Source organism: Lolium rigidum, chromosome 1, assembly GCF_022539505.1.
Source record: "Lolium rigidum isolate FL_2022 chromosome 1, APGP_CSIRO_Lrig_0.1, whole genome shotgun sequence".
Classification (NCBI taxonomy): Eukaryota; Viridiplantae; Streptophyta; class Magnoliopsida; order Poales; family Poaceae; genus Lolium; species Lolium rigidum.
The window spans coordinates 288210184-288221042 of NC_061508.1; positions in this window are offsets into that span (position 1 = coordinate 288210184).

The following is a 10859-nucleotide window of genomic DNA, read 5'->3' on the forward strand; positions in this document are numbered from 1 at the left end:
TTTGGAATGGCGGGAAAATACCATGTAGTATAGGTAGGTATGGTGGACACAAATGGCATAGTGGTTGGCTCAAGTATTTTGGATGCATGAGAAGTATTCCCTCTCGATACAAGGTTTAGGCTAGCAAGGCTTATTTGAAACAAACACAAGGATGAACCGGTGCAGCAAAACTCACATAAAAGACATATTGAAAACATTATAAGACTCTACACCGTCTTCCTTGTTGTTCAAACTCAATACTAGAAATTATCTAGACCTTAGAGAAACCAAATATGCAAACCAAATTTTAGCATGTTCTATGTATTTCTTCATTAATGGGTGCAAAGCATATGATGCAAGAGTTTAAACATGAGAACAACAATTGCCAAGTATCACATTACCCAAGACATTTATAGTAATTACTACATGTATCATTTTCCAATTCCAACCATATAACAATTTAACGAAGAGGAAACTTCGCCATGAATATTATGAGCTAAGAACACATGTGTTCATATGAACCAGCGGAGCGTGTCTCTCTCCCACACAAGCATGATGTAATCCAATTTATTCAAACAAAAACAAAAACAAAAGCACACGAGACGCTCCAAGTAAAGCACATAAGATGTGACCGAATAAAAATATAGTTTCAAGAGAAGGAACTCGATAATTTATCGATGAAGAAGGGGATGCCTTGGGCATCCCCAAGCTTAGACGCTTGAGTCTTCTTGATATATGCAGGGATGAACCACCGGGGCATCCCCAAGCTTAGACTTTTCACTCTTCTTGATCGTAGTATATCATCCTCCTCTCTTGACCCTTGAAAACTTCCTCCACACCAAACTCGAAACAACTCATTAGAGGGTTAGTGGACAATAAAAATTAACATGTTCAGAGGTGACACAATCATTCTTAACACTTCTGGACATTGCATAAAGCTACTCGGACATTAATGGATCAAAGAAATTCATCCAACATAGCAAAAGAGGCAATGCGAAATAAAAGGCAGAATCTGTCAAAACAGAACAGTCCGTAAAGATGGATTTTATTAGGCCACCAGACTTGCTCAAATGAAAATGCTCAAATTGAATGAAAGTTGCGTACATATCCGAGGATCACTCACGTAAATTGGCATAATTTTCTGAGTTACCTACAGAGAATTAGACCCAGATTCGTGACAGCAAAGAAATCTGTTTCTGCGCAGTAATCCAAATATAGTACTTACTTTACTATCAAAGACTTTACTTGGCACAACAAAACTCAAAACTAAGATAAGGAGAGGTTGCTACAGTAGTAAACAACTTCCAAGACACAAATATAAAACAAAGTACTGTAGCAAAATAACACATGGGTTATCTCCCAAGAAGTTCTTTCTTTTTAGCCATTAAGATGGGCTCAACAGTTTTAATGATGCACTCGCAAGAAAGAGTATTTGAAGCAAAAGAGAGCATCAAGAGGCAAATTCAAAACACATTTAAGTCTAACATGCTTCCTATGCATAGGAATCTTGTAAATAAACAAGTTCATGAAGAGCAAAGTAACAAGCATAGGAAGATAAAACAAGTGTAGCTTCAAAAATTTCAGCACATAGAGAGGCATTTTAGTAACATGAAAATTTCTACAACCATATTTTCCTCTCTCATAATAACTTTCAGTAGCATCATGAGCAAACTCAACAATATAACTATCACATTAAGCATTCTTATCATGAGTCTCATGCATAAAATTATTACTCTCCACATAAGCATAATCAATTTTATTAGTTGTAGTAGGAGCAAATTCAACAAAGTAGCTATCATTATTATTCTCATCAAGTGTAGGAGGCATAGTATAATCACAACAAAATTTACTCTCCATAGTAGGTGGCATCAAAAGACCACTATTATAATCATCACAAATAGGAGGCAAAGTATCATCAAAGAAAATTTTCTCCTCAATGCTTGGGGGACTAAAAATATCATGAAAACCAGCTTCCCCAAGCTTAGAACTTTCTATATCATTATCAACAATGGTGTTCAAAGCGTTCATACTAATATTACTACCAGCATGCAAATAAGATTTCATAGGTTTTTTAATTTCCGCATCAAACAATCCATGTTTTAAATCAGGAAATAGAATAAGAAGCTCACTCTTGTACATTATGCCAAACTAGTGTAAACAAGAAACAACAAGATGCAATTGCAGGATCTAAAGGAAATAGCTTTGAGCACACACACAACGGCGCCAGAAAAATACTTTACCTGGGACCGTAGTATGAGTGCCTTTTTACCTTTCCTCCCCGGCAACGGCGCCAGAAAAGTGCTTGGCGCGTAGTTGACGAGGGAGGAAAAGTGCTTAGTTGCCGGGCTTGCCAATGTGTGAGTGCCGTTTACCTTCCCTCCCCGGCAACGGCGCCAGAAAAGTGCTTGATGTCTACGGGAGCTTCTATTCTTGTAGACGGTGTTGGGCCTCCAAGAGCGAGAGGTTTGTAGAACAGCAGCAAGTTTCCCTTAAGTGGATACCCAAGGTTTATCGAACTCGGGGAGGAAGAGGTCAAAGATATCCCTCTCATGCAACCACTGCAACCACAAAGCAAGAAGTCTCTTGTGTCCCCAACACACCTAATAGGTGCACTAGTTCGGCGAAGAGATAGTGAAATACAGGTGGTATGAATAAGCAGTAGCAACGACAACGACACCAGAAAAGTGCTTTGCCCAGAACAGTAAACAAGCAGTAGTAATGCAGCAGTAGTAACACAGTAAAACAGTAAACAAGCAGCGATAGCAATATTTAGGAACAAGGCCTAGGGAATAGACTTTCACTAGTGGACACTCTCAACATTGATCACATAACAGAATAGATAAATGCATACTCTACACTTTTGTTGGATGATGAACACATTGCGTAGGATTACACGAACCCTCAATGCCGGAGTTAACAAGCTCCACAATAATGCTCATGTTTTAGTAACCTTCGAGTGTAAGATAGATCGAAAGACTAAACCAAGTACTAGCATAGCATGCACACTTGTCACCTTCATGCATATGTAGGAGGAATAGATCACATCAATATTATCATAGCAATAGTTAACTTCGCAATCTACAAGAGATCATGATCATAGCATAAACCAAGTACTAACACGGTGCACACATTGTCACCTTTGCACACGTGCGGGAGGAATAAAACTACTTTAATAACACATCACTAGAGTAGCACATAGATAAATTGTGATACAAACACATTGCAATCATAAAGAGATATAAATAAGCACCTCACTATGCCATTCAATAGTGAATAAGTATTCTGTGAAATATGGCCTAAGAGACCCACACGGTGCACACACTCGTCACCTTTACACACGTGGGACGAGGAGTCTCCGGAGATCACATAAGTAAAACTCACTTGACTAGCATAATGACATCTAGATTACAAGCATCATCATATGAATCTCAATCATGTAAGGCAGCTCATGAGATTATTGTATTGAAGCACATAGGAGAGAGATGAACCACATAGCTACCGGTACAGCCCCGAGCCTCGATGGAGAACTACTCCCTCCTCATGGGAGCAACAGCGGTGATGAAGATGGCGGTGGAGATGGCAGCGGTGTCGATGGAGAAGCCTTCCGGGGCACTTCCCCGCTCCGGCAGGGTGCCGGAACGGAGACTCCTGTCCCCCGGATCTTGGCTTCGCGATGGCGGCGGCTGCGGAAGGTTTCTGTGGTTTTCGTCGAACGCCCCGAGGTTTTTAGGTCGGGGGCTTTATATAGGCGGAGAGGCGGCGCGAGAGGGCTTACGGGGGCCCACACCCTAGGGGGCGCGCCCCTTGGCCGCGCCGGGGTGTGGTGTGGTGGCCCTGCCCCCTTCTCCGGCGGTTCTCGTGTGTTCGGATGCTTCCGGGTAAAATAGGAACTCGGGCGTTGATTTCGTCCGATTCCGAGAATATTTCGTTACTAGGATTTCGAAACCAAAAACAGCGAGAAAACAGGAACCGGCACTTCGGCATCTTGTTAATAGGTTAGTTCCGGAAAATGCACGAATATGACATAAAGTGTGCATAAAACATGTAGATAACATCAATAATGTGGCATGGAACACAAGAAATTATCGATACGTTGGAGACGTATCAGACGTCGCCGCCGCCAATCCCATCTCGGGGGATTCAGGAGATCGCCTCCGGCACCCTGCCGGAGAGGGGAATCATCACCCGGAGGACTCTACATCACCATGATCGCCTCCGGACTGATGCGTGAGTAGTTCATCCTTGGACTATGGGTCCATAGCAGTAGCTAGTTGGTTGTCTTCTCCTCTTGTGCTATCATGTTTAGATCTTGTGAGCTGCCTATCATGATCAAAATCGTCTATTTGTAATGCTACATGTTGTGTTTGTTGGGATCCGATGAATATGGAATAATATGTCAAGTTGATTATTGATCTATCATATATGTGTTGTTTATGATCTTGCATGCTCTCCGTTGCTAGTAGAGGCTCTGGCCAAGTTGATACTTGTGACTCCAAGAGGGAGTATTTATGCTCGATAGTGGGTTCATGCCTCCATTGAATGTGGGACAGTGACAGAAAGTTCTAAGGTTGTGGATGTGCTATTGCCACTAGGGATAAAACATCAATGCTTTGTCTAAGGATATTTGTGTTGATTACATTACGCACCATACTTAATGCAATTGTCTGTTGTTTGCAACTTAATACTGGAAGGGGTGCGAATGCTAACCCGAAGGTGGACTTTTTAGGCATAGATGCTTGCTGGATAGCGGTCTATGTACTTTTTCGTAATGCCCTAAGTAAATCTCATAGTAGTTATCATGATATGTATGTGCATTGTTATGCCCTCTCTATTTGTCGATTGCCCAACTGTAATTTGTTCACCCAACATGCTATTTCTTATTGGAGAGACACCACTAGTGAACTGTGGACCCCGGTCCATTCTTTTACATCTGAAATACAATCAACTGCAATCTCTGTTCTCTCAAGCAAACACCATTTTCCACACCATATGTTTAATTCTTTGTTTACAGCAAGCCGGTGAGATTGACAACCTCACTGTTAAGTTGGGGCAAAGTATTTTGACTGTGTTGTGCAGGTTCCACGTTGGCGCCGGAATCCCTGGTGTTGCGCCGCACTACATTTCTCCACCAACAACCTTCACGTGGCCTTCATCTCCTACTGGTTCGATAATCTTGGTTTCTTACTGAGGGAAAACTTGCTGCTGTACGCATCACACCTTCCTCTTGGGGTTCCCAACGGACGTGTGCTTCACACGTTATCAAGCTCTTTTACGGCGCCGTTGCTGGGAGATCAAGACACGCTGCAAGGGGAGTCTCCCACATCCAATCTCTTTACTTTGTTTTTGTCCTGCTTTACTTTACTTTATTTACTGCTTTGTTTGCTTTCTCTATATCAAAAATACAAAAAAATTAGTTACTTTCTTTACTTCATTTACTGTCTTGTTTGCGTTCTCTATATTAAAAACACAAAAAAATTAGTTACTTGCATTTACTTTATTTACCTTTTGTTTATTTCATCATGCTTCCTCCTAAGTTCACTCTGAAAGATATACCCGTAGGGCCAGGGTCTATCATCGGAAGAGATAATATAAGCATTTTTCACTCATGTTAGTACAGTTGAAGATTTTGAGGATAGACACTTGGTAAAAGTTGTTCCTACTTATGAAAGTGCTACTGCCTCATTAGTACACATGTTGGAAACTAGATTTGTTAATCTCAATCCTATAATGCAACATATGTTTCTTACACTCTCTGATATGGAAATGGGAGAAAAGAGAGATTTTGTTTTAGAGGTCCTTCTTAGAGAATTTGGTGATATAGCTAAAGAAGCTAGAAAAGTTTTTATTAAGCATAAGAGACTTGGCTTTTATACCGATTTTACAAAAACACTTGAAAAGATGGACGAAGATAGATTAAAGTACACTAATAAAGTCAATGGTGAGGGGGAGATTAAAGTACCGATACCTAGTAAGCTCCTAGGGATGCATGAATCTCTAGAAAATAACTATGCTTGGCTTGTTCCTGAAAATTTGTTTGATGAGGATAGTAAGCCTAAGAGCAACGAAAGAGGAGTTACTTACATAGACAAGATACAATGCATTGTTGAGAAAACTCCCAACTCCCCTGGTAAGAATGTTGATGCTTCATCTCTTGATAATACTTGATTCACACTTTCTGCGCCTAGCTGAAAGGCGTTAAAGAAAAGCGTTTATGGGAGACAACCCATTATTCTACTTCTGCATTTTTATTTTATATTTGAGTCTTGGAAGTTGTTACTACTGTAGCAACCTCTCCTTATCTTTATTTTATTGCATTGTTGTGCCAACTAATGTCTTCGATAGTAAGGTTGATACTAGATTTGGATTTCTGCGCAGAAACAGATTTCTTGCTGTCACGAATTTTAGTAGAACTCTCTGTAGGTAACTCAGAAAAATCTGCCAATTTTCGTGTGTGATCCTCAGATATGTACGCAACTTTCATTCAATTTGATCTTTTTCATCTGATCAAGTTAAGTGCCTCAAAAAAATTCGTCTTTACGGACTGTTCTGTTTTGACAGATTCTGCCTTTTATTTCGCATTGCCTCTTTTGCTATGTTGAATGGATTTCTTTGTTCCATTAACTTTCAGTAGCTTTGTGCAATATCCAGAAGTGTTAAGAATGATTATGTCACCTCTGAATATGTGAATTTTTGATTATGTACTAACCCTCTAATGAGTTTGTTTTGAGTTTGGTGTGTTGGAAGTTTTCAAGGGTCAAGAGAGGAGGATGATACAATATGATCAAGAAGAGTGAAAAGTATAAGCTTGGGGATGCCCCCGTGGTTCATCCCTGCATATTTCAAGAAGACTCAAGCATCTAAGCTTGGGGATGCCCAAGGCATCCCCTTCTTCATCGACAACTTATCAGGTCACCTCTAGTGAAACTATATTTTTATTTCGTCACATCTTATGTGCTTTACTTGGAGCGTCTGTATGTTTTTTTTGTTTTTGTTTGAATAAAATCGGATCCAAGCATTCTTTGTGTGGGAGAGAGACACGCTCCGCTCGTTCATATGAACACTGGTGTTCTTAGCTTTACTTTTAATGTTCATGGCGAAGGTTGAAACTGCTTCGTTCAATATTATTTGGTTGGAAACAGAAAATGCTCCATGTGGTAATTGGTATATTGTCTTGAATAATTTGATACTTGGAAATTTTTGTGCTCAAATAGATCATGTTTAAGCTCTTGCATCATGTACTTTGCACCTATTAATGAAGAACTACCATAGAGCTTGTTGAAATTTGGTTTGCATGATTGGTCTCTCTAAAGTCTAGATATTTTCCGGTGAAGTGTTTGAACAACAAGGAAGACAGTGTAGAGTCTTATAATGCTTGCAATATGTTCATATGTAAGTTTTGCTGTACCGGTTCATACTTGTGTTTGCTTCAAACAACCTTGCTAGCCAAAGCCTTGTACCGAGAGGAAATTCTTATCGTGCATCCAAATCCTTGAGCCAAAAACTATGCCATTTGTGTCCACCATACCTACCTACTATGTGGTATTTCTCTGCCATTCCAAAGTAAATTACTTGAGTGCTACCTTTAAAATTTCATTCCTTGTCTTTGCAATACATAGCTCATGGGAAAATAACCTTAAAAACTATTGTGGTAAAGAATAGGTAGCTTATGTATCTTATTTCTTATAAGTTGCTTGATGAACGGTAACCATGTTTCTGGGGACGCCATCAACTATTACACCTTTGTTGAATATCATGTGAGTTGCTATGCATGTTCGTCTTGTCTGAAGTAAGGGTGATTTATCATGATCAAATGGTTTGAGTATGCATATTGTTAGAGAAGAACATTGGGCCGCCAACTAAAGCCATGAATCATGGTGGAAGTTTCAGTTTGGACATTAATCCTCAATCTCTTATGAGAATATTATCTGTTGTTGAATGCTTAAGCATTAAAGAGGAGTCCATTATCTGTTTTCTATGTTGTCCCGGTATGGATGTCCTCAAGTTGAGATCTATCAAAAACGAGAAATCAAATGCGATCTATCTCATTGGACCTTTGTACATGCGACATAGAGGTACCCCTTTGTGACACTTGGTTGAAACATATGTTATGCAATGATAATCCATGTAAATCCAAGCTAATTAGGACAAGGTGCGAGCACTATTCGTATTCTATGCATGAGGCTTGCAACTTATAGGATGTCTTATGCATAACACATATGAATTATTAGTACCGTTGACAAAATTGTTTCTATGTTTTCAAAATAAAAGCTCTAACACAAAAATAGTAATCCATGCTTCCCTCTACGAAGGGCCTTTCTTTTACTTTATGTTGAGTCAGTTTACCTACTTCCTTCTATCTTAGAAGCAAACACTTGTGTCAACTGTGTGCATTGATTCCTACATACTTGCTTATTTGCATTCATCATATTACTTTGTGTTGACAATCATCCATGAGATATACATCCATGAGATATACATGTTGAAGTTGAAAGCAACCACTGAAACTTATATCTTCCTTTGTGTTGCTTCAAAACTTTCTACTAAGAATTTATTGCTTTATGAGTTAACTCCTATGCAAGTCTTATTGATGCTTGTCTTGAAAGTACTATTCATGAAAAGTCTTTGCTATATGATTCAGTTGTTTAAGTCATTGTCTTTACCATTGCTTCGAATCACTTCATTCATCTCATATGCTTTACAATAGTATTGATCAAGATTATGATAGCATGTCACTTCAGAAATTATCCTTGTTATCGTTTACCTACTCGAGGGCGAGTAGGAACTAAGCTTAGGGATGCTTGATACGTCTCAAACGTATCTATAATTTCTTATGTTCCATGCTACTTTTATGACAATACTCACATGTTTTATACACACTTTACATCATTTATACGCATTTTCCGGCACTAACCTATTAACGAGATGCCGAAGCGCCAGTTCTTGTTTTGTGTTGTTTTTGGTTTCAGAAATCCTACACAGGAAATATTCTCGGAATTGGACGAAACGAACGCCCAGGGTCTTATTTTTCCACGGAGCTTCCAGAAGACCGAAGAGGATACGAAGTGGGGCCACGGGGTACCGACACCACAAGGCGGCGCGACCAGCATGGCGCCCGCGCCGGCCTATGGTGTGGGGCCCCCGTGCCTCCTCCGACTCTGCCCTTCCGCCTACTTATACTCTCCGTCGCGATAAACCCTATTACCGAGAGCCACGATACGGAAAAAGTTCCAAAGACGCCGCCGCCGCCAATCCCATCTCGGGGGATTCAGGAGATCGCCTCCGGCACCCTGCCGGAGAGGGGAATCATCACCCGGAGGAATCTACATCACCATGATCGCCTCCGGACTGATGCGTGAGTAGTTCATCCTTGGACTATGGGTCCATAGCAGTAGCTAGATGGTTGTCTTCTCTTCTTGTGCTATCATGTTTATGTTTAGATCTTGTGAGCTGCCTATCATGATCAAGATCGTCTATTTGTAATGCTACATGTTGTGTTTGTTGGGATCCGATGAATATGGAATAATATGTCAAGTTGATTATTGATCTATCATATATGTGTTGTTTATGATCTTGCATGCTCTCCATTGCTAGTAGAGGCTCTGGCCAAGTTGATTCTTGTGACTCCAAGAGGGAGTATTTATGCTCGATAGTGGGTTCATGCCTCCATTGAATGCGGGACGGTGATAGAAAGTTCTAAGGTTGTGGATGTCTTGTTGCCACTAGGGATAAAACATCAATGCTTTGTCTAAAGATATTTGTGTTGATTACATTACACACCATACTTAATGCAATTGTCTGTTGTTTGCAACTTAATACTGGAAGGGGTGCGGATGCTAACCCGAAGGTGGAATTTTTAGGCATAGATGCATGCTGGATAGCGGTCTATGTACTTTGTCGTAATGCCCTAAGTAAATCTCATAGTAGTCATCATGATATGTATGTGCATTGTTATGCCCTCTCTATTTGTCAATTGCCCAACTGTAATTTGTTCACCCAACATGCTATTTCTTATTGGAGAGACACCACTAGTGAACTGTGGAACCCAGTCCATTCTTTTACATGTGAAATGCAATCAACTGCAATCTCTGTTCTCTGTTGTTCTTCACAAGCAAACATCATTTTCCACACCATACGTTTAAACCTTTGTTTAAAGCAAGCCAATGAGATTGACAACCTCACTGTTAAATTGGGGCAACGTATTTTGATTGTGTTGTGCAGGTTCCACGTTGGCGCCGGAATCCCTGGTGTTGCGCCACACTACATTCCTCCACCAACAACCTTCACGTGGCCTTCATCTCCTACTGGTTCGATAATCTTGGTTTCTTACTGAGGGAAAACTTGCTGCTGTACGCATCACATCTTCCTCTTGGGGTTCCCAACGGACGTGTGCTTCACGCGTTATCATCCATCGTCGGGGCAGGCGGCGCCATTTCGTCGAACAGGATGCGGGGCTGCGGCATGCTCTCCTCCGGCACCTGGCGCGTCTTCTGTGTCGCGCCCGGGCAGGAGTCACCGCTTCTAGGCGTCCGGTTGAGGTCGGGAACCGCCGCCCCGGTCAACTTCACCGGCGGCAGGCCGGAGGCGAACCGCGACGCCGCGTGGCCGTGCAAGGGAGCGGGAGTTCCAAGGCGCAGCTGGGAACTTACCGAGCTGACCGAAGAGGCCGGAGGAGCGACGCCGACGATCCCCTCTCTCTTGACGATCATGTAGCCCTCCGCTAAGGTCGGATGGAGGGATACTTGCGTGACGCCGGCTTTGATCTGCATCTGCCAGGCCTGCTGGTTGGCGGCCGCGATAGTCTTGATCTTCTGGTTCTTGCGCCGCCCGCGACGCTTCGCGGCCTCCACGATTTTCTCCTCCGCGGAGAGCACCTTCTTTGC